This window comes from Ambystoma mexicanum, chromosome 6p, assembly GCF_040938575.1.
Source record: "Ambystoma mexicanum isolate Mex_15411 chromosome 6p, UKY_AmexF1_1, whole genome shotgun sequence".
Taxonomy (NCBI): domain Eukaryota; kingdom Metazoa; phylum Chordata; class Amphibia; order Caudata; family Ambystomatidae; genus Ambystoma; species Ambystoma mexicanum.
Window position 1 is genome coordinate 991,549,206 of NC_090935.1, and position 24,107 is coordinate 991,573,312.

Genomic DNA, 24,107 nt, shown 5'->3' on the forward strand with positions numbered 1-24,107 from the left:
TGTCACGTTGGTAGCAGTGGTGGGATTTGAGACATAGTGTTCCTAGAGCTTAGTCAGCCAAAATACAAGTCTACAACTAACAGTAAATTTACTGCCAAGGAATTATTTTATATTCTCCCTTTAACTCACAATGGACATAGTGCAAGGGAGGGAAGCTGGCTGCCTAAACAAGCTTTGTGAGAGGTTGGATCACCCACATGGCAGTATGATTAGAAAGACTGAATTGATTAGTAGGGGCTATGGGAATTTCATTTGAGTTGGAGACTCACAAAACCTCCAGTTGGGAAGGAAGTATCTCAGGTGGTGTCATCTAAGGACAGCCTAGGCGCCACAACCCCCAGGACATAGAACAAACATCCCTTTACACATCAGCCCTTAGAGTCACAGTATGGATGGGCCACAGGTAACACAATTGGCTCAACCAGGGCATATCTAATTCAGATGCATGTGAGAATACCCTTGATAATTGTAAGATGGACCTACACCAGTGTCCAAGGGACATGAGTGGCACCAAGCCTGTTTAGCCTGATATGGCTGCACTCCGGTGAATACTCAAGTCCACAAAAAGGCTTAGGTGCATGAGCCCAAATCAGCGACAACTGATCATGGTGAACACAATGAAGGAAAGGACAGAGGTTCGAACCCTTCATCCAGAATGGTCCCCAAAATCCCAAATGGGAGATCCCAGGCCCCAGATAGGTCAAAACTTGCACCAGAAAGCAGAATATGGGTACCTCTAGCACTAGGGCACCAACACACTCTACAACTAAGGGTTGTTTTTGGTGTGGAGGTTTGACACATAGAAAGAGTGATCCTGCCTGCAAAGGGAAACCTAAGCAGTCCACTGTAACGGATGGCCCCTGGAAGAGGAGGCCACTTTTAATACGGGCACTTTAATGGATGAGGGCCCACCAAGCCATGGCCAAAGGTTCCCTTACACTGAGTGGGAACAGTAACGGGTCCTTTGAGTGGGCCCCAGTTCGCTCCAAGACTCAGATAATTCTGGAATGTGTCTACAGACATGGGGAAAGGTCTCCTATCTTGGGCTGCACTGCTGTTAGTCTCACAGCTGTCAGCCAACTGGTGAGGGAAGATGCTAATACACCAATGTTCCCTGAAAACTCATGGAAAGAGGGGAAGCAACTCAAATTAAATACAAAGTCTCCATGAAATTAAAAGTAAAAATGTAATGTAAAAACTGCTTATAGTGTTACACCAAAAGGTTGTAAAAGATGGGCGCATGAGACTGAGTGCAAAGCGCTCAAAAACATATGGCACCTGCATTAATCAACATCTATGTAATTTCAAACAAACTATAGATATAATTAACTTTTAAGTATTGAATAAAATAATTATTTAATCATAATTTGCCTCTGTTTTGAAACATAGATAACTGCCAATATATAGATAACAAGCAAGCATATAAGAAACTTGCAATGCATGAAGTGCAAAGTGCTCTCAAAACTCTACATAGCATGGACACTTAATGAACACAACTTTACATGGACCACATATAGAAACAAACCATGAAGCATGAATACACAAACAATAAAAACACATTAGAAGTAAAGAGTATTCATAATGTATCAGCGACAATGTTGTGGCATATCTGCCGAAGCTTACATGTAACAAACATCTTGAGAAATACATAAGAAAACAGTGAGAATTCAATCTCCCTACTCATATAGAGTGGCTAGTTAAATTGGCCAACCAGTAGTCCAAACAAGTGCAACTAATTCTTTCTGTCAACACCAATAAGCTTCAGACAGTTTGAAATGCAGCTTAGACAGTGAGTCATTGGTGTACTAGTTTAGAATATAGCTTCAGATTCCTCTGCCAGTTTTAGTTGAACTCTCAGAAATCTGTTCTTCCAGGTGTTTGTGTCAGGCACTCCCATAGCTTTGACTGCACAAATAACTTATCTTCATAATGTCGATGAATGCTTCAAGCTATGTTCCTGTGGGCTTAACACAGCATACTGCGACATGGTATGGAACAGATTCTGCAAGTATAACGAAAGTGAATCAAATTAAGTAACAGCACCATCTTGCATGGAACCCTATGATCGTAGCTTTGAGAACAGGGGAGTACACCCTGAGACCAAACCCGTAGGTACAAGGGTTTTGTAGTCTGAATTACTGTCCCTAGAAAACAGGGCTAAATTGGAGGGATGAAACCTATCCGCACCGTGTTTCAATCAATGATTACATCCCAGTAGGGTGTCTGTTGGGTAATAGCCTCTCTGACCCAGGCATAGTCATGGCAGTTATTGTAGTGAGAGCTCTGAAAGCAGATACAGAGCTAGCACTTGAGGGCTGCAGTCCTGTGACTTTCTCAGCCAGAGGGCAGAAGGGCCCAGTGTGCCTGATAGCTCCTCGTCCGAGCTTAAAGTCCCCTGAGTAGCCTACTCGTACTTGGCTGAGAGAAGATCAGTGGATACAGATGTGACTGTTGTATCAGCACATGGTTCAGTGATCTCAGGGTTGCCTACTGGCATAGAATAGGAACCTACGATGGTGGACAGAGTAGATTCTAGCAGGCAGGATATTCTAGGACTGAGTAAGTTCAGCTGGAATTCCAGGTCAGGCTGAATGTTGCCTGGATCAGCAGAACTGTTTCACTCTGACCAGTCTGTTAAGGCAGACCATGGAGAAGGAAAAGGGCTTAGGTCCTAAACCACAACAACATCAGGAACCGGCACAGTGTGAAAGCTTTAGCCTTTTCCCCAAAACAGTATGATTCCTCAGTTGGGGCATTCAGTTGGAAATGCAAAAGACCTTTCTCACTGGGACATTCCAGTCCAGATCTGAATACCCCCTCCTGCATCTACTCTTACAAGAGAGGATTCAGATACCACTGAGGTGACTACTGCATTAGCACCGGGTTCAGTGTTCTCAGTGTTGCCAACTTCCATAGAAAAGGAACCATAGATCATGGTTAGGTAAGTTTCGGACCTGTCTGTTTGAACTGAGTGAGTTGTCTGCAGCTGGAGTCCCAGATAGGCTGACTTTTCCGGGTACAGAGAACCTGTCCCAATCCAACGTGTCTGTTGTGGTAGACAGAGGAGCCAGTGTAGGATGGAGGTCTTGAGCCAAAAAAGTGGAAGAAGCACAGAGGTAAATTCATGGCCTCTTACAAAACCAGGAACAAGTGCATGACAAAAGCATTGAACAGTTGAACATTAAGGAACTCAAGAATTCTTGAGTGGAGCACAGCCAGGAGTTGATTGTTCACCCAGACCTCAGGAGTTTCCTACAGGACCTGGCTCCTGAAACCCTTAAAACCGGGACAGCTCATAGCTTGCCAGATCATTTTTACAATCACTGTGTGGATTTAAAAATGAAAACTCTGCCCTGGGTCCAGTCTTCCTTTGGCACTGACCACCCAGGATAGGCACAGAGGGATCCTTTATGCCCATTACCCGTAGTTGGGTGGTCTTGTACGTGGAGAGGCAACTTATCTCAAGAGGGGTTCCCAAGCTGTCATAGCTGACAGGGGACTCCATTGCCTGTGGATGGCTGTGCAAACACCAGAGAAATATCAGCAGGCCTCTTCCTGCCAAAACCCTTTCAGGTGCTGAAAGGCTGGTTTGCACAGGGCAACATTTCTAGGAGTCTCAAGCTGTGGACAGGTAAATTGACGTTCTTTTCAGTTGTTCCTCAGCCTTTGTTTCAGACCCCCCCTTCTACCCTGCCTTCAAATATGTACCAAGGGCTGAATGATTTCTGCATAATTGTCCATGAATTAATGACTGTAAATAGACAATCCTAAGAGGATTTGTAATTCATGTAGATTTGTGGGCTTCTTAAATTTAAGTATAGCCTCAACGTTCTTTTTTAGGGGATGAAGGACCTTGTCTGTGATTTCCTGGCCTAAAAAGACCATTATAGTTCTGCACCACTGTGCTTTCTGAAGGGAAAACCTTGTGCCTGCATTTATCAGTTGGGCAAGCACATCGTGGATCTCCATCAGGTGTTCTTCCACAGTTTTACTTTGAAATACTGGTCTTCTAAATAGGGCAAATTCCCTCACTCTACAAAATCAGGCATGGTTTTATGTAAGGAAATATTAACTCATTTCCACTATTAATATACCGAAACCGAGTTCTGGTCCAGGAATATTGGTGCCCCCAAAATGAAAATTTAAGTTTATATGTGTGCTTGCACAGTACAGCGACAGTCCAAACTTCTTTAGTCAACTTGAGGGCAATACATACTTTACAACCCTGGATTTGTGCAAACCCCTGATCGACAGAAGGGAGAGACCACTATGACATATGTTTCCTCTTATTCAATTCCCTTAGGTCTGCATAGAGTCTCCACTGTCCATTAAGTTTCAACAGTGTTAGTAATGGGTCATTAATAATTACTACAATTATTTTGATCCATTATTCAATTACTTTATGAATAAATATCTACCATAGTCTTGACACATATCCAGATGTATGTGTGGGTGGTGGGATTACGGAAGCCTTGTTTTTATCAATGTGGCATGATGCTAAGGAAATATATAAAAGAAAAACTGATGTATAATGTAATGTTACTCTGTGCAAATCAGCCCACATCAATTTCCTATTCACAAAAAAAAAAACATCCAATTAAGCTTGGGGGGGTGTTAAAGTGGGAGTGTTGACTGCTGGATAAGCCAATTAAACACTTTGACATAATCATGACATAAGTGTGGTAATATTGCAGATTCTAAAATGCAGAAACACACATGGAATAGGAATCAGAAGCTACACAGAAAGGATTACATCTGTTTCAAATAGATGGGTGCAGAACTTGGAAATAAACTGTAAAACTTGGCCTTATCCATGAGGACAATATTACCTCTAGCGGACTTACTTTCCTTGAGGGAGGAGAGCTGATTGGGAGTTCTTTTGAAAACTCACCAGGGCTCATTTTGACTCAGTACCTGAAAGAATATTTCAAAGTGAGTATGAACAACCTCCAAGTGTATTTAGAAACGTCCCTTAGAATGTTTGCCCTGAACAATCCCTGGAGTGGGAGGAAACTGGAAAATGGCAACAAGTGGTCATTCATTCCAAATAGAAAATCTTGATATTTTATGTGAAATGCAACAGTGTTTCCCATTTTATTTAAAGCACAGTGTGATTTGACTGCATATAGAAAACACAACATTTTCTGCAGACAGTGGTGCGGCTGAAAGTTATTATTCGCAGAAAGAGAAGAGGATATTGTAGTTTGATATTGTGAGTTCTAGCCTGCTTTGGTTGTATTAAGGCAGAGGGAGATGTCATTTAAATAATTATAAAAATGATTGCTGTGTGCATGCACCTTGTAAAATAGGGAACATTTCCCAAAGCCGACAGTGCAGCATGTGATAAATAATAACACAAATAAGAAGAATCATTGCAGTTTTTACAGATAGAGTCAACATTGGACTGTGGTTTCAAGGTGCCTCACTCCGTAGCATAATAAAGAAATCCTTGATAGGGCATAATATGTGAAAGCCATAGATACCTAAAAATAATTTTTGAAGTGAAAGGGAGTTTAGCCATCCTAACTCCATCCCTATAGTAAAGTAATCCCAAAATAAAAAGAAAAAGATCATCTCTTTTGACATTGCACAGTAGGGAAAGGACTGGCACCCGATTCGGAAAGGAAAGTGAGGAGGATACGCATCCTTGTATTAGAAAATAAAAAAATAAAAACATCTTCACATCTTTGGTGGCTGTAAACTTCACACCAGTTCATGTGCAAATTTGCACCATATTAGCCCTATAGAAAAATGTGCCCAAGTTAAAAAAAAACTTTGGGACCATATTCAAAAACATTTGCACCATGACAAGTGCAATTTATCATGGTATCGGTTTTCATGTAGTATTGCCACAATTTGTTTTCACTAGGGCAATCCTTGCCCTAATGCAATTATGCTGAAACTGCATTTGTAACGGTGCAAAGTTTCTGTAATCTGGCCGCATGTGTGTTCGAAATTGATAGCATTGCTTTTCAGAGCCAAACCTGCAGAATTCTAATGCCATTCATTTTAGCCTGCATTTAAATCACATGCACATATGCTAGAAACCCATAATCCCACATTCATACGGAAGGGGGCATTTATTTAGATGTAATTATATCAATGTCATTTAAAATGTTTGAATATGTTTTATAAAAATTTCAAGAGCAATGGCATGTTTGAATTGACGAGAATACTTTAATACACTGGCCGATTGAAGATTAATATCTTGAAATACATGTAAGTGGTTTTAGGAGTAAAAACAAATACCTTTTGTTATTTGAATCTGTTTGCTGCACCCATTTGTCGCTTAAACATGCACAGTGCACCGGTTTAGCTGATCCTGATCATTGTTCTCACATACTATTGAATGTGTGCATAGTGTATATCTTTAGCTAGCTTAAATTGCTTATTGTGATCATTTGCCACTCGATCTTGCCTACTGCACTTGCCTGCCTCCAGAACGTGGTCACACTGCATACTGCATGCTGCATTCGTTTATTGATGCACTTGCAATTTGAACTTGCTCCTTGTGTACATTGTGTTCTCCTGCCATCTGAACCTGCTTATAGTGCCCTTTGCTAGTTGAACCTGTTCACTGTGTTCCTAACGCCGCTCTAGCTTTAAATGCCCAACCGAATTAGCCTCCACCCAACTGCATACTGTGACCTGCCCAAATATGGAAATAGCCTGTTGTTACTTTAGCATACTGTGAATCGCCTATTAACTATTACCTATTAACTAAACTAACCGAACTAGCCTTCGGTTAGGCGGCCTGACTAGGCCAGTCCAAGGCCCCCTACTGCTGCCTACACTACTTGCACCAGCCAGCATGGCTGCATAGTCAGTTAGTTCCTAGGCTCGCTATCCCCAGAATAACACTATAGCCAAATGATGTTCATGACTACCTACAGCGACCACTGACCAGCATGCTACATTTGTTTCTACTGGACTAGTCAACTAGCAAATGTATTCGGTTACCTATAGCAACCAACTACACCCCACGTGCAGATAACACCTCATTGCCGATCTATCCCATCCCCCCTCTGTACGTTACAATATTACATTATGTACCTTACACTGTCTAATTTAGTCTACCTGGGTGCCCTACTTAAGCTCATGGCACTCCATACAATGTCTACACCAACTAGCATAGTAGATACATTGGACAACTTTATCTTGCCTCATAAACTACCTCTGTACAAGTCCAACTTACCTTTACAAATGATCCCGTGCAACACTTTGCTTAGAAACCACAGACTTCGGGCACAATCCACTTATCAGATATGTGACTACCTCCAACCTCCTAAGGAAAGTATCCCACAAACACTTACCTAAGTCTAGTCCCACTACCAACAATAGCAACAAGAAGTCCCCCACTAAAAGAACTAGGACCCATATATGCCCAGCTGCACCAGACGGTAATACCACACCTCTTCCAATTAAGCCCTTGCCTAGCATTAAAGGAGCCCTAATAAATGCAAGATCTCTAGTCGCTCATGCCACAGAATTAACCAATGTCATCTTAACAGAAGACTACGATTTCATCGCTGTCACAGAATCTTGGCTTCACAAGGCAGCAGGCCCTGCGCGCTCCCTAGCCGTACCTAATGACTACACCATCCTTAGAGTTGATCGATGTGAAGCTCGAGGCGGAGGACTAGCCATCATTGCCAAAGCTAATCTTCCCATGAGAATATCACCTTCGTCTACCATCAAATCATGTGAAGTTGTGTCAATTAAAATACCCATAGCAAACTCGCAAACATTGAATAGTCACCTTTTTCACAGACCCCCTGGCCCTATCAACACCTTCATTGAATACCAGTCCATGATTCTATCAGAAAACCTAAAGGACACCTCCCAAATCTTATTGTTAGGAGATCTTAACCTAGGCTTCAACGACACTAATGACCAACATGCCACGGCAGCATCCAGCATCCTGACAGAACTCGGTTTCACCCAGAGAGTGAACCAACCAACTCATAACAAAGGGAGAACTCTTGATTGGGTTGCAGATCACAATTGCAATGTCTCCATCACTTCCATATCACCCCAAATCTGGAAGGACCATTACCTGATATCTCTTACATTAGCGACCAAAAGACCCTCCACACAGCCACCTCTTGCCCCTCCTACACTTACCAGAAACAAGAAAAATATCACAGCAGACAAACTACTACCATGTATCCTGCCCACCCTTAATTCCTTACCTGACAACATGGATCCCAGCCTCCAAGTTGAAGAATGCAATAAAGTTATGAACAAAACTCTTGATACTATCACCCCTCAAAAACTCAGAAATAGTAAACCTAAAAGACACCTGAACAACTGGTGCACTCCCCATTTAAAAAACCTAAGACTAGACAAAAGAAAATGCATAACTGCCTGGAAACTTCATCCTACTATGGAAAACAAAAACAAATTAAAGCTAACTGATATTTCATCCCAATACAAGAAGGACATCCTCTTATCTAAACAAGAAACTTACAACAATAGAATTACGCAAGCAAATTCTAGTATGAAGGAGCTCTTCACAATTTTAAAGGAATTAGAAACCCCTATCATATCCCAAGAAAACTGCGTCAAAGACAAAACATGGTGCGCTGATGTCCAGCATGCGCTAGCCAACAAAGTTTCTAACCTTCAACATAAAATTGCACTAAAGAAAGCGTCTCTAACTTCCACAACACCATCTAACAATACGGCACCACCGAAAATCGAACATGCCACCCAATTTCATTTCTCCAAAGTCTCTATTATAAAGGTCGAGAAAGTTATATTGGGTCTCAAACCCTCCAACTGTAAGGGTGATCAATGTCCAGCACAACTTATCAAGGATGCTGCAAGGGATCTAGCACCCTTCATTACCAAGCTTATCAATGCCTCTTTTACATCTGGCACGATACCTAGCAACCTTAAGGAATCCTGGGTACTCCCACTCCTTAAGAAACAAACGTTAGACCCTTCCATTCTGACTAACTACAAGCCCATAACCACTGTGCCATCCCTGCTGAAAATCCTAGACAAGGTTCCATATATCCAAATCCAGAATTTCTTAGAACTTAACTAATTACTAAGTTCCCGTCAATCCGGTTTCCAGCCATTACATGGCACACAAACAGCACTCATCGATCTTAAAGCTCAAATAAACTAAGAGACAATGGTAAACTTGCATTACTCCTCCTCCTTGACCTGTCGGCGGCTTTCGATTTAGTGGATCATAATGTCTTATGTAGACACTTGGACTCAGCTGCTCACTTCTCCAGCGAGGCAATAGCATGGATACAATCATTCCTCAATGACCGAACTATGAGGGTCTTCACGCCTTCTGCAGCAGCAGACCCCATCCCTATCACCTGCGGGGTGCCCCAGGGTTCTTGTGTCTCCCCAACCCTGTATAATATTTTCACCAAGCCCCTGTTTGATGATTTGGACCATCTGGGTATCACCTACACGAATTATGCAGACGATACCCAGATCCTCCTACTACTTACTGGGGACTACAGCACGGATTTAGCACTGGTGAATAGAATTTACAGAATCGTTCAGGCTTGGATGGCCACACATGGCCTTTGTCTGAACGATGACAAAACAGAACTTCTCATCCTGGGATCTGTATCTCTTCTCACCAGACTCAGCTCGGAATACTCATCGTTCATCATCGATCGGAATCTTATCAAGATTGACTCGAATCTACTTAGATTCTACCCTAACCTTCGCTAAACAGGTAAACACCCTAGCCTCCTCTAGAGCATATACATGCAAATTAATTAGAGCCGGTAAACAATTCCTCTCATCTAACAGTTGTATGATCCTAGCCAGAGCGCTCACCATTTCCAAACTAGATTACTGCAACACCCTATACATTGGAGCCAACAAATACATTATTAACAATATACAGATACTTCAAAATAACGCCCTTAGTGCTGCACTCAGTATCTCCAGGAAAGAACTGATACTAGAAGGAAGTAGAAGTGGCTATCCACACATGAGAAAATCAGATTAAAAACAGCATCCCTCATCCACAAATTCCTAAATAACAAAGCACCATGATATCTAATAGAAATATTCTCTAGAAAATCATCCACTGGACCCACGAGTTTAGTGAATTCCAACTGCCTTCTTGTGCCTCGCTTTAAACTATCTATCATTGGGGGCACCAGCTTCCCAGTCAAAGAAGCTCAACTGTGGAACTCACTACCTACCACACTTAGAATGGCGAAACCTTTACTAAATGTAGACAAAATCTGATTATATGGTTCCTAGAGAATGAGCTTAAACAAACCTGCAGAACTTGACCATACCTGTAAATTACTGTACATTTTGTTACATATAGACTACTTATTTACCACTCTTTACTGCATGTACATATAATGTATAATTGCTAGATTAGATGATTTTCTGTTATTGTGTATCCAATGTAACCTATGTAACCTGTGTACCAAGCTGTATAACTTCTTAACTCCTCGTGCCCTGATACCTTCTGGTCGGGCGTGCTCAATAAATACCAAACAAACAAACAAACCATTGTGTATTTGCCACCTCATAGTTAGAGTGTCACAGGCAGGCCAACTCTAATTGTACATATAATTTATCAATCCATGCAATAGGTTGTGGTGGCTACTCCTGCATGACGTACGGGGTCCACCTTTGACTTTATTTAATTTAAATGAATTCAAGGTTTGCTCATCAACAGCCTGTTCCTTGTACCAGAATTGTGGGGTGAGACTGTATATCGGGGAGGGTTAAATTGGTGATGACCACTTAGTGAAAAGACCTTTCATACATCAAAATGTACTTCCACAGTATCGGGATGAAAATATAATGCACAGTAGTAATTTGATGTTGTATTCTGCCTTGCCAGAATGTTGGTGTGCAGGTGAGGCATCTTTGGAACGTGGGAGTGTTAGCTGGGGTGAGTTTCTACTGAGTGGCAGTTTAAGCTGAGCTGGCTGTGGTGCTGGATGCCAGTGGTCGTACCTGTGTACTATGCTAACTTGCACTACTGGCAATAAAGGCACTCACCTCATACTTCATCCTGGCATGGTAATTGGCAGAGGGGAACGACCCCACTATGTTATCATTAGAAAGGGGCCTTTTAATAAATTATGAATAATACTGTCCATAGGGTCAAGCATGGCAGTGCTCTGTGGTTCTAGTGATTTTGCATCAGGTCTGAGCAGTGATAAAAGGCTGCTCTACCAAAAGTGAATTATTATGTACATCAATTTGCAATATTTCTTTGGATTAACCAACATTAGCAAAGGCACAAGGCTTACTTTTCCCACAACAGATAAAAACAAAAACACAATTATCACCACTATAGAACACTGCATTAAATGTTTAGCTCTAAAATTACTTACATTAACAGGTAATTTACTTTTACATGGTCTCATGCCCCGCTCTGCAGGCCTAATGAAAATGAGACACACATTAATTAATTTTATGGTCGTGATTGGCATACATACAAAGGGCATATGTATACTGGTGTACCCGACTACAGAATGCTATTTGGTGGAGGATATATCAATTTGCAAATTGAACAAGCCTGTGCACGCATCATTGCTAGACCGTTTGTCGGGTGAAATGGTGCCAGTAATCTGCACAGAAACACGCATTGACAAAGCCAACAATTCAGAGTTGTGTGTAGGCATGGGATTGCATTTTTCAATCCCATGCCTACACATGGCTGGCAGCGTCATACTGGCAGTACATTGCAATGGGAGGATAACATCTGGAAAATGTGACGAGCACCTGTGCATATGACGTCAGTGCTTGGCAAATGCCTGTTTAATGCCTCTACACAAGCCAAAATGTGTGGCTCTACCAATGCTTTTTTTTAACAAGAATTCAGTGTAAAGGGAAGACATGAGGACACACATATTACTCATAATTGATGTGACTGAAGGCACTCTTGGTTATGACATATTTATTACCCTCAGAGCACAAGTATAGCTGCAATAAAGCTCTTAACTCTCAGATAACTGCTTAGAAATAATATTGTCTGGCTCTGTGAAGCACACAGTATATGTTACTGAATACTCCAGACAGAAAAAGCAATCACATAAGGTTGTATTTTTGGCAGGGATTATCATTGACAATGGGTGAGTTAAAATTTCCCAAAAATTCCCAAAAGCTGTGTGTCCTTTCTCATACTCCATCACATTCCTACCTGCACTCCAATGCAAGCAATCATTTTGGCTCATAGGTGGTACATAATATCCAAAAATATTAAGGTGACAAGGTTATTTTTTTCTTTGTGCACTATAGAATCGGATAGACATACACTGCAAGCAATTATTTATTGGCATATACACAGTAAACCAAATTGCCACATCGTATTAGAAAATCAGGGTGAATTCCTCACCAAGCATTTTCTGGGAGATGGGCCATGATTGCATCGTATTTCTTTGGACCATGGACCTGCAGATAGGATACTTGTATTTGGTTTGCTACTGCAAGGAAAGGGTCAATGTTGTGTTAGTGTTATTATGAAACCACAAACATTCAAGTGGTAATACTTGTTGCTGCACTCACTCAAAATGGTATGCTAACATGGTACAGTCCAGGAAAGACTCCACAAAAGAACACTTACCGGGCCAGGCTAATTCTGCTTTACCATGCCTCCTCCGAAATGCCAGGCTGTTCGGGAAGGTCCATGTTCACCTTTGGCGCTGTCAGAAGTAGGAGGGGCACAATTCAATGGTACTCAGTGTCTCGAGCTACACAGCCAGCACCTTACAAATAGTCTCACGATACTAATCTATAACACATTTATTTTGTTTGAATGTATTGGCAATTGGCACTGAGATGGGGCATGTATAACTGAAAACCCCACCACAGTTCCAGATACCTACCAAGCATGTATCTAATTCCAAGTAAATTATAGTATCACAACACATCTCCCTTTTAAAAAGTAGTTTATGTCCATGATGTCAATTAACTTGACATGTAAACAATGTTTTCTTTTGTTGATGCCAATAGTCAAATGTTCTTAACTCCATGCCTTATAGGCAGCTGGAAGTTTGAGGCAAATAATCTGCATACCCAGAGGGCCTTTCACGCCATTTCTTTCTTTTGTTTCTATGTTCATTTATCAACAGCCATTTTTTCGATGGGTTTTTTACAGAGTGGATTTTTTCTTTTTGGGGGTTCCCCCAACACCCCTCCCCAATTGTTGTAACACTATTCCCTACCCCACCCCTTATATATTCTTCTCCTACACCCCCCTATTTTTTTTTAGTTTTTTCCGAAACAAAATACAAATTCAGCAAAAAAAATGACTGTCAGTAAATTAACATTGTACCCTGGTGTAAAACAGGAACTATTCCGGGCTCACACTATTTGTGCATGCTAGAACTTGTAGCTTTCCATTCAGAATGTGAAAAATAAATCTACAGATATACTCCCTTGGTTTACATGTTTCCATAAGAATGTATATATTGGAAGGGTTGCTTGCTATCTGTGTTTTTGCAAGTACAGATTGATTAAAAAAAAAAAACAGTATTGTAATACAGTATTGTTGTAGTCCTTAAAAGACACAATGCCAATATTTGTACCCAGTAGAGTTTGGAAGGTATGAGTCAAGTGCATGAACTGTGACCAGAGTTAAAATTCTGGTTTTACCTATTAACCAAATTGTGTGATCCTAGGAAAGTCATTGAAACACACTGTGGTTTAACTACAAACATTGGAGCTCTTAGAAGCATTCATATATCAGTGGCTTCAAGGATATCTCAGAGATTGTGACAATGTTAATGCCAAGCATCAAGGTTGCTTGGGTTATTCAGAGTACTGTCCCACAGAAGAATAAGAGAACGTGTGTTCTATGCTCTGTTATGTTATGCTATTGTCAAAATAACTGTAGGGCACCCCTAGCACAAGGCCTCCTAGGTATTGTCACAACCAATAATTTAAAAAAGTGTCCAAAGGGATAATTCTGTGTTATTTTAGTACTGCTTATAATTTAAAGAATCAGTGAATTAACCATCCAAAGTGTACTAACATTTACCCAAAGCAAGACACACATGCTAGAAATCCACTCATTTATAACGTTTGAACCAAACATTCTTTAGCAATTATTTTAAATCGCTATTTTATTGAAAGAGTTAACAAATTCATTAATTATTTCACATTCAAGTTACAAAACACAAGACAGGAGACTATATACAACAAATGAAACAACATATAGATGTACCAATCAAGAATATATTATACAAGTATCTAAATAATAATTGTAACTTTTTTTTTATTTACTTGGTTTAATCGTATTTACAATTTTTACAAGATATGCACCTTCGAAGTGTCCAAAAACTTAAAAAGATTAGTGACAATGATTTGTTTGTTTGCTTTCAAGAATCTCTCTTGTGGTACTGATTGAAGTAGCGCATTTTCCATGTTTGGAGCCTTTCTTCCTTCCACGTCAAGTAGAACGTTTTGCATGATTAAGGCAGTCACAGTTACCCATGTAGTTTTGCCTCCACCGATCAGTCGAGTCCACCAGAAGTCTTCTTCAAAAATAAATGATGAAGCAAGTAAGCTGTTCAGATGTGGTGACCTGACCTTTTGGGTCCCGTAGCATGACAGCAGAAGGTGCCTTATTGATTCGATCTGATCTTGATTCTCGCAAAATCTGCATCTATTTGAATTTGAAAGGCCTCGAATCGCACGGATTTCGTTTGTCTCCAAAAGATTCAAACATGCTCTTATGAAAATGTTCCTGAGGGCTCGATTTGGGTATTTCTTTAAGAATTTCTGTGTCTGATTTAGTTTTCTTGTCTGTGGTAGGTGAGCCGTCAGTTTGTACTTTGTCGCTATGTCTAGAGTTTGAATCCAGTCTAGTTCTTCCATTTTCTTTTTCACCCTTAAGGGGTTCGAAGTCAGTTCTTCTGCAGTGCTTTGTATTTCTGCCAGTTTTTCTTTACTTTCTTATGTCCACTGGTTGAGCATTTTGCACCGTCCTTCTATGATTTCTTTGTTGATCAGATTAAATATCGGAGGGCGATTGTGTAGTAGGGTTCTCCTATAAAGCATCATGCTGTTCCGTTCGACCATTGCTTGAAGAGACAGCTGGCTTAATTGTAACATTCACTAACTGAAATAACAATACATACATACCGGTCTTTATATCCAATTGAACTATTCTCATCAACTTGATATTTAAATCCTAAAAACTATCTCGTTAACACATTGACCTCTGAAAATCACTAAGCGAGAATTAGATCTTGAGATCTCTTAAGGTCCCAAAGAGGTGCTTGCATTAGTCAAGCTCAGGTGCATCAGCCATCATGGATATATGTATTTATCCTTACTGACGGGCCAGTTATGGAGGCAAGTTCATCTGTAGAAGAGGAATTAAAAGAGATACCTTTTTTCTGAAAGGTTACCCAAATAGGCCTCCAACATGGGAACGCCAATATGGATAAATACATATATCCATGATGATCGATCCCCTGAGCTTGACTAATGCAAGCACCTGTTTGAGATCACGGTCAATGGAACATTAAATGATCAGGTTTTATCTTTGGTCTTGATGGAAACACAGTCCCACTCTGATGACGTTATGTCAAAATGAGTTCATAGCTCTAATATAGATGTGACCTTTGTATTTATTTAAGTGTCTTTTGTCGTACCTAGTTGACGTTAAGAGATCTGTGTTGTTTTGATGTTGGAGTTTTGTATTGAGAGGTGTTGTTGGTTAGGGTGGGAGTTAAACTGATGTTGAGGTGGTTATTATCAAACTTTGCCCAACCGACCATGCAATAACAACTGGGCACAAACATGTTCAGTTTGGAACCACATGTATGAGTTTATTTTCATGCAAACCATGTGTTATTGTCCAGCTTTTATGATTTGATAGGCCATATTAGGTGAAGTTGGGCAAGGGGATGCAGTGGCGGGTGACACGATGCCATGGCACAAAGTACAGTCCGCAAATGATGTCAGTTGATGCAGATCTCCCTTCTGACTGCCCGCTGACACCTTATAGACACTCCAAGTATAGCACGACTCAGTCCTAATTGGGATTAGGGTACAATGCAACTAGACATGCACCATGAAATAGCAACTGACAAAGCTGCCCAAACTTCTCAACCCTAGCATTACTATGCTGGCAGGCACCATTACAAATGTGCAATTTATATGTAAATCCCTTTATGTAGTTCAACAATTTCACTACCCTGATGTTCTTTTTATTGCACCATTTGCTTATAGTTTGACACCAGTTCACACAGACATTTCTTATGAATAATGGGACAAGGGGTTCCCATACAAGTGAGTTTTTCCGACCCAAACAAGGCCTCTCCATACAATTTGAAGCATAAGCCCCACCCCACTCACAAGGATTTGCTCCATTTGTACCCTGCCCATGTCATGGTTCTTTAAAACTTGACACAAACCCTATTTGCTTTCAAGCAGCTTAAGGGAGGCATCACACACTGGTCCTGTGTGAGGGAATGACTACTGCTCTGCAGGAGTACAGGGATGAGTAGTGGCTAAAAGCACCTTCTCAGCCCCACACTATTAATATACAAGCAGTGATACCAATTATTATAGAGAAACAGGAACAGCCCAGCCCGTACACCTCCTTAGCCTCTATTGGTAATGTGGCCAGAGGGATGGCTATACACCTCACGAGGTGTGTGTGATGGTAAAGAAGCAATCTGAACAACAATAGTATAGTGAGACCAACATAAAAGAATGACCAACCAAGGTTCTATATGAATTGGAACTTTATTAAACTAACAAAAATAGACACAACTAATAAATACACTTCTGGCCAACACCTTTCTGAGAAATCACAGAGAAAGAAGACTTTAAAATAAAGGACAATCTGGACAGACAGGGGTGCCCAGCAAAGATATCAGCAGCAAAATGTCAATTTCAGGAATTAGTCTTTAAATTGGTAGAGAAGGGTCATAAAGTCACCACGGTCATTTAAGATTGACCAGGGGTGCAGAGCCTCTTCAAATACCTCACATTGGTGTCTTTGGTGCTTTACAGTATCAAGCCAGGCTTTTCGACATTCAACTGGGAGTCTGGGTGCTTTTGGCGTTGAGCCATAGTTGAGTCAGGAAGCAGCCCAACAGATTCCAACTATCCAGTGCTGTGCAGCAGTGGTGGAGGCTGGCAAGTCAAACATGCTGGGAATGGCAGGCAGTGTCAATGGCACTGGAAGATGTGGCGTCCTAAGGTGTGTGTGGAAGTAGAGGCTTGTTTTCAGCAGTGAGCAGGCTTGGCTGGCTCAATACGGCATCAGCACACTGAAGTGGTGTTGGTTTGTATCTTGAAAAAGCTGCTGACAAAGGCGGTGGTGTTGAGTTGGTGATGCTAGAAATCTCGGCCGGTCTGAGAGGTGGAGCCTGTAGAGCTTCTGTATCAGTGTCAAGAGAAACAAGGAAATTTGGAGGCAGTCAAGTGTCAAGGTCGGAGATGACTTTGCCGGTTTCCTTGTTACAGCTTCGACAGTGTTGAAGGTGCCTAAACACATGTTGTGGTGGTTGGAAAGTAGAAGGAGTATGAAGGGTCACTTATTTTGTTCTGTTATTTATTCTTCCCACCCAGGATGGTTTTCAAAGAACACGTGGGGGGATCTCTCAATTCTATTGAACAGGGTCCTGTATACAAGTATCTTAGTTGCAGTAGTCCTTGTCCAGCTTGCCGGTAATCCCACATACTGCAACTAAAATACTTGACTTGGAAGTCTCTTTATTTGTATCTCTCATTTTGGCAGAGGACTTTGGAATAGACTGTATCCCTAACACAATTCCTACTGAATCGTTTGTGTCTTGATGTCTAAAGGTGAATCAACTAAGGGGGGGTCACCCCCTTATATAGGCAAACTGCTACACTGGATTGGTCTAAGGTAAGCCTGTTATTACGGGTACAAGTCTGGCTTCTGTAGCAGATGTATTTTGCCAGCGGATGTCATAGAGTGCCTTGTCTGTATGAAGTGGGGAGGTGGGAACAGGAAGCTTAGGTGACAGAGTTGAAACTAAGATGGTGAGTCCCCTCTGTGATCTGACCTCTGCTCTGGACTACTTGAACTCTGCCCCCATCAGCTTCCCACTTCAAAGGGACTCCAGTAATCAGCACTCTGGTGTGAAGGGTCTTAGAAGTACCAAAACCCAGGGGATCGCCCAGGGAGGGTTCCTGTTGCCTAGAAGAAGTTGTTGGCTTTCTGGGATGAGTCTCACGTGGTTGTTGCAGACAAGTGAGTACATCTCAGGCTCTGTCATGTATGAGTCACTGCTCACCAAGCTGACAATAATATGACATGCAATGCTTGTGAGGATATATTCATGTAATCTCAGTAACTACCATATCAAAACCAGACATGTCTTACACGTATATTTTAATATGTGACACCAGGTTGCCTGGGTTACAAAATTAGGATATTTTGAATCAGAGGTCCAGACAGTTAAAAGTCCCACCTCTGCACGTTGGAACATTATATTCCAGCAGCTGTGTTCAGGCATGCAGATGTGAGCTTTGAACCTATCCTCCTGTCAGTGCAGGGCAATTGTTAGGGATGCTTGTTGCTATGGAGCATTGGGAAAGAGGGATCTGATTATCACATCTCACTTTCCGAAACAGAATTACCTCCATAATGTTTTTGTTAAAACTACCCCCAAAAAAAGGAGTCTAGCCCACCCTCGCCAGAACCCATTCTGCTGTAGGCCCAATTTAAGTTGCTTTGCAGCAGTGAAGGACGCGCACGGCAGTGGACATGTTAGTCAGACACTGTAGCTTTGTTTTTTACAGGTGTCAATGGTGCGCCATGCGATGCTGATGCTTCTCGCCACCCACTGACACAAACCGGTCATTTTCTTAGGGTTCAATTCAAAATTCTTCTCAAAAGAAACCAATTTACGATGCGCGAAGCAGCCGAGCAGAGTAAACTAATAAAGATGTGTATTTTTCTTTTAAATGACTGCTACCCTCGGTGTGTGCGACGATGCGCACGCTGCAATTTATTCAAAAACATGTTCTTTCCATTCTGTTCCCATGGCAACAATCTTTTGAAAATTGACCTTTGCACTGCATCTAAGTGAATAAAGAAGCGCGTTCCCCGGTGCTATTCGTCTCTGGCACACTGCACATCTCCACTACACACCTGCATTTTATTTGAGGTGAATGTAATCCGCAGGGTTGGGGGCAGTATCGTGATTGCTGCAAAATCAAAATCAGAGCTCTCTGCGGTCTCGCCATGTTCACGCAGGCGACACATTCGATGGAGAATTGGTTTCCCGAATGCCAGCGTCTATGTTATCTGCCCAAACATGCGTTTGGTGAAGTGCGGCTGCGCCTCACTGTAACGCGACGAACAACACCAGGCACGTCAAAAATGGGACTCAGAAGATAAAACAAATTGTATGAGCTCTGTTGTAATTGCATACTCGTTAACGGCTGGTTTCACAAGGAAGAACAGAACTCTTACAGAGAACGTGTATTGAAGTCGGGGCACCCTAAACACACCCTTGTGCACAGTACAGCATGCTGTGCGTGGACAGGGTGAGACGAATTACGCCAGGCTGCCATGTGGAGGAGACATCCGGGGGCAGACTGGCCTATAGGGAGATCTGGAGAGTTCCTGGTAGGCCTCTGCACCCTGGGGCTCTTTTGTGTGGTATTTCCACATTTTGTCATATGAAAAAGCATTGGCCTTGCTGAAAACGTGTCATCTGGGGCCACTTTGAACATTATGTCCAGGGCCTCTTTTGGTTCCCAGCCCCCCTAGCCCCCACATCTGGTCACATCTCTGTTACAACACTAAACAGCACAGTTGCAACATAAAATAACACACAATCACAACATGGTCATTTCAAAGTGACGACATCGGGGAAGCGGTGATCTGACATTTTAGATTTCTAGCTCAGCAATATGCCAAGAGACCATTCGCCCTCTCACAATCACTCCATGAATAGTCAATGATCTATCCAACAGCTGCAACAATACACGTACCTGCGATATGTGTTTGATAGTTTTCCGTGCATTGAAACTGTGATTTATTTTGTTAAGTGATCCCCACACATCAGCAGAGAAGCCGACTGCCCAGATCACCTCTCCTCTGGCCCCAGTATCAGGCTGTGTGGGGAAATCAGCAGGCAGCGGCCTTACTGTGCGAGGAGGCAGGCTCGGCGGCAACCGACCCTTCAGCAAAGACGCCTGCCCTTCCCTTCGGAGCCCGTTTCAAGTTTCTGACTGGCTTCTGGCCACATCTTCCACTGCAGAGAAACGTTTGCTTCTTATAAAGAAAAACACGTTCCTGCCAGGAAGCAAAATGTCAAAGCATTGAAAGTACATAAAGTGCTCCAAATGGAACAATCTCACGGCAATAAACGACGGTGCGTGTCCCGAGGGACGGGCTATTTAAAAATGCCACTCTGAATTACAAAACGGATGCGCGGCTTTACAATCTAAGTAGCAGTGTTACAATGCTCCGTAACCACAGGCTGCAAGCAGAGTGCAAAGTGTCTATGCACTGTCTCTTGAAAGTTGAACTAACATTTCTTTAGTGTACGATATTTTCTACAGTGATCCACAGTTCATCACATGAATATGGAACTGTTTTGCTGAATATTACAGGTCACCGGGGCTGCCTGTGATGTAGGAATTCTGCATTCCTATCTCTCGCTCTCTTTCTCTTTCTCTCTCACACGTTCTCTCTGACCAACTAACGAATGCCAATGCGTTGGCCCCTTGCCCGAATTCGTCTTCTCTCATGTTTCAGCATTTTCCTGATTATATCTCTTCCAGAATTTGATTTGCTTTACCTTTCATGACATTTTGTCCACTTTATAACTTAGCTTTGTAGCAAGTGTGTACATAGGGCCTCATTACAAGTTTGCAGTAAATCCACTAACATACCACCAAACGGATTTACCGTTGCCGCCACTTAGTCTTGCGGAATTACTGCCAGCTTGTAAATGGTGATCCGGTGGTGTTAGTTCACACTTATGAAGTCTATAGGACTCCATGGGGATTTCAGCAGAATGATCACCTGCAGTAGTTCCTCAAGCAGTAATTGTGCCAGAATGGCCACAATTTGGCAGTAAGATGGTGGAATTACATCCAGCATGTTGTTGGAGGTTTATCCTTCACCCCTGTAGTATGTTCAAATAGGTATAAACAGTCCCTATAATAACATCCTACTCTACTGACAGGGATATCAATATGTATAATACAATAAAGAGTAAGATAACACGTCTTGTTTTACTTACATCCACCCCCCTTTACACAGGAACTCTATAAGGTTTTCCGGCATCACTAGTCCTGAAAAAATGGACCGTCTGCTATGATTGATTAAAAAATGTGTATAACAAATTTTTATTCAAATAATTCGAACTGAATTTAAACATAAAACACTACCCTCACCTAACACAGTGTACTAAACACTAAAAAACAGTTACTAAAACATGAAATACAAAGTTCACTTATTTGCATGACACAAAAGATATCACATAACATAACACAAAAAAATCTCAATGTGTCTCTAAAACAACAACCATCCCAACATGTTTCTGTTCTTCACTGCCCAGTTCGGGCGAACATTCTTCAGGGGAAATTTTTTTTAAAAAAGCATCCACTAATCTCTTCAACACCGTGCTGAAAGGGTAGATTCAAACTTCTATACAGGCAAAGGAAGGAAAGAACCTCCGAGCCTGTAAGAGTAAAAGGAAAAACTAATGAGTTCCAAAAAGAGGGAAAGGAAGTACTACAAAATGTAGAAAAAGAACATGGCATAGAGGTTATGCCACACTCACACAAGTCCCAACAGGGCACCCACAAATTTACCTTTAAATGGTGAAACTTCAAAGCGCGTCACAGGATGACAAATTCGCTGGTTTCCCGCCAAATGAGAGACCACTACTTCACAAAAGCGTCATAGTCCGCTAAAGTATCGCCACACCTAAATGAGACAGAACCAATACAAAGAGACCACATGCTCTGTTATATCCAGAAAGGGGCTTCAAAATGCAATTACACATGAAAACAGGGCTCCAAATATCATAAAATAAATTACCTTCACAGATGTAGGGATCAAGACTGTAACAAGCAAAGCACCAATCAACGTGTTTGCAAAGGAGAAATCCACACAGTCAAGCCGTAAAGTATCAATCTGGAAAACAATGGATGCATGGCAATAAACACCATATGTCTGGCATCACCCTTCAACATGTACCGATGGGAGTGCTTTTATTTCACCCTCGTGATTAAGACTAAGTGCCCGTGCAATATATAGAATGCAGAAAAAACTTCCATGCTGTCCATCCTACACAACGTGGGAAACCCATGGCAAAAGATAACCAAACTACCCTACGCGTACAGGAAGGGAATGTACCGGCAGTGGGAAAATTATCACACACAGAACCACAATGCTAATGACTCACCTGTACACTCAGAGGGATTAAATCACTCTAATGGCAGCTTCCAAACGCACACAGCCAACACTGAATTCAGTGAAACCAAAAACTGCTGCACACTAACAGTACGTCTATGGTCGTGCGGCAACACAAAGAAAGGACTACACTACTCAGTGTAGGAAGGAAAGTCCATCAAAAGGAAGGGCCATGTTGGAACGGACCCGGCAACATAGAAAAAGGACTACACTACTCAGTGTTGGAAAAAAAGTCCATCAAAGGGAAGGGCCATATTGGAACGGACCTGAAGCCTACTGGTGTAGAACAGATTAGTGGACACCACGAGCACTAAACAGGTGTTTTTTAAAACAATGATATGCTGGCACCAACACAATATGGTATATGCATCTCACACTGTCAAAAATCATACTTGGCTGACCAAATGCCAATCCATGCTTTCGTTGAGACCTAGCACATTACTCTGTAATTTAAAAATAATTTTTTGCTCTCTATTCAATAATTTTCGATCCGTTTCAATTTTGGTATGTCCATGCACCTTTTTCAAAATCAGCCATGTGAAATCATTAAAGCCATGTTTCTTTTCAATAAAGTGTTTGACAAGGGGAGCAGTAATCACCTGGTTTTTGAGACAGCTGCGATGTTCCACCATTCGAACTTTACATTGCCTATTCGTTTTTCCCACATAATGTAGGCCACACGGGCAAGTGATTAAATATACAACATTGGCTGTGTTACAATTTGTCATTTCACTGAAGACCCACTTTACATCAGGTAGAATTTGCAATACTCTAGTTTCTTTTGTTTGTCCACACATGCTGCAATTCCCACATGGAAAATGTCCTTTCACTTCAGGCATACCCCACAGTCTAGTTTGTCTAACCTGTGGAGTTCGCATTTCTGTCACATCATTTCTGATTAGAATATTCCGTAGATTCTGACTTTTTCTAAACGCCACTAAAGGAGGCAACACTTCTTTACCACAATAGACTTTCTTCCAAGTTTTCATCACAATGGTTTTGATTTTATAGGACAAATTCGAAAAAGTGTTAACAAAAACAGTGCCAATCTTTTTAGTAGTCTTGTTACTTTTCTCCAGCAATGCCTCGCGATTGTTATTGTAGGCTCTTTTTGAAGCATTTCTTATTACTCTAGACGGATAACCCTTGGCCAACAGTTTGTTGGTCAATACATCCGCACTTTGAGCAAAATCATCTTTTAGACTACTGTTACGCTTCAGCCTCAAAAATTGTCCGAATGGCAAATTATTCTTTAAATGTTTGGCATGATGGCTGTTGAAGTGTAATAAAGAGTTCCTATCAGTGGTCTTATTGTAGGGCTTCACTTTCAAAAAACCATTGTGATGAAAAATGGTAATGTCTAAAAAATGGGTCTCCAAATCACATATAGACCCAGTAAATTTCAAAAACCGGTTTTGTTGGTTGAGCCATGTCACAAAACTATCAGCCTCTTCTCTTGAGCCATCCCATACAATCAGTATATCATCTATATACCTCAGCCACTTCCTCAAATGATGGATAAAGGGGTTGGTGGCTGGGTATATCACTGCTTTTTCAAAATACTCGACGTAGAGATTAGCTAAATTGGGAGCCATGGCAGCACCCATAGCAGTACCCTCAATCTGTTGAAAAAAAGTACCTTGAAATTGAAAAAAGTTTTGGGTCAAGGCAAACTCCGTACACCACAAAATAAATGCATTGCTCACAGGATGACCATCCTCTCTAT

General features: G+C 41.5%; 1 long non-coding RNA gene across 1 annotated transcript in view; it reads right to left on the reverse strand.

The window, feature by feature from the left end:
• LOC138510126 (uncharacterized) overlaps window positions 1-20,176 on the reverse strand; it is a 124,039-nt gene extending 103,863 nt beyond the window's left edge. Inside the window, exons 1-2 of the long non-coding RNA XR_011280322.1 lie at window positions 19,945-20,176; window positions 12,578-12,656 (exon numbers count right to left, since the gene is read on the reverse strand). This is a non-coding gene — a long non-coding RNA (uncharacterized lncRNA). The remainder of the gene's footprint in view (window positions 1-12,577; window positions 12,657-19,944) is intronic.
• Window positions 20,177-24,107: the final 3,931 nt, after the last annotated feature.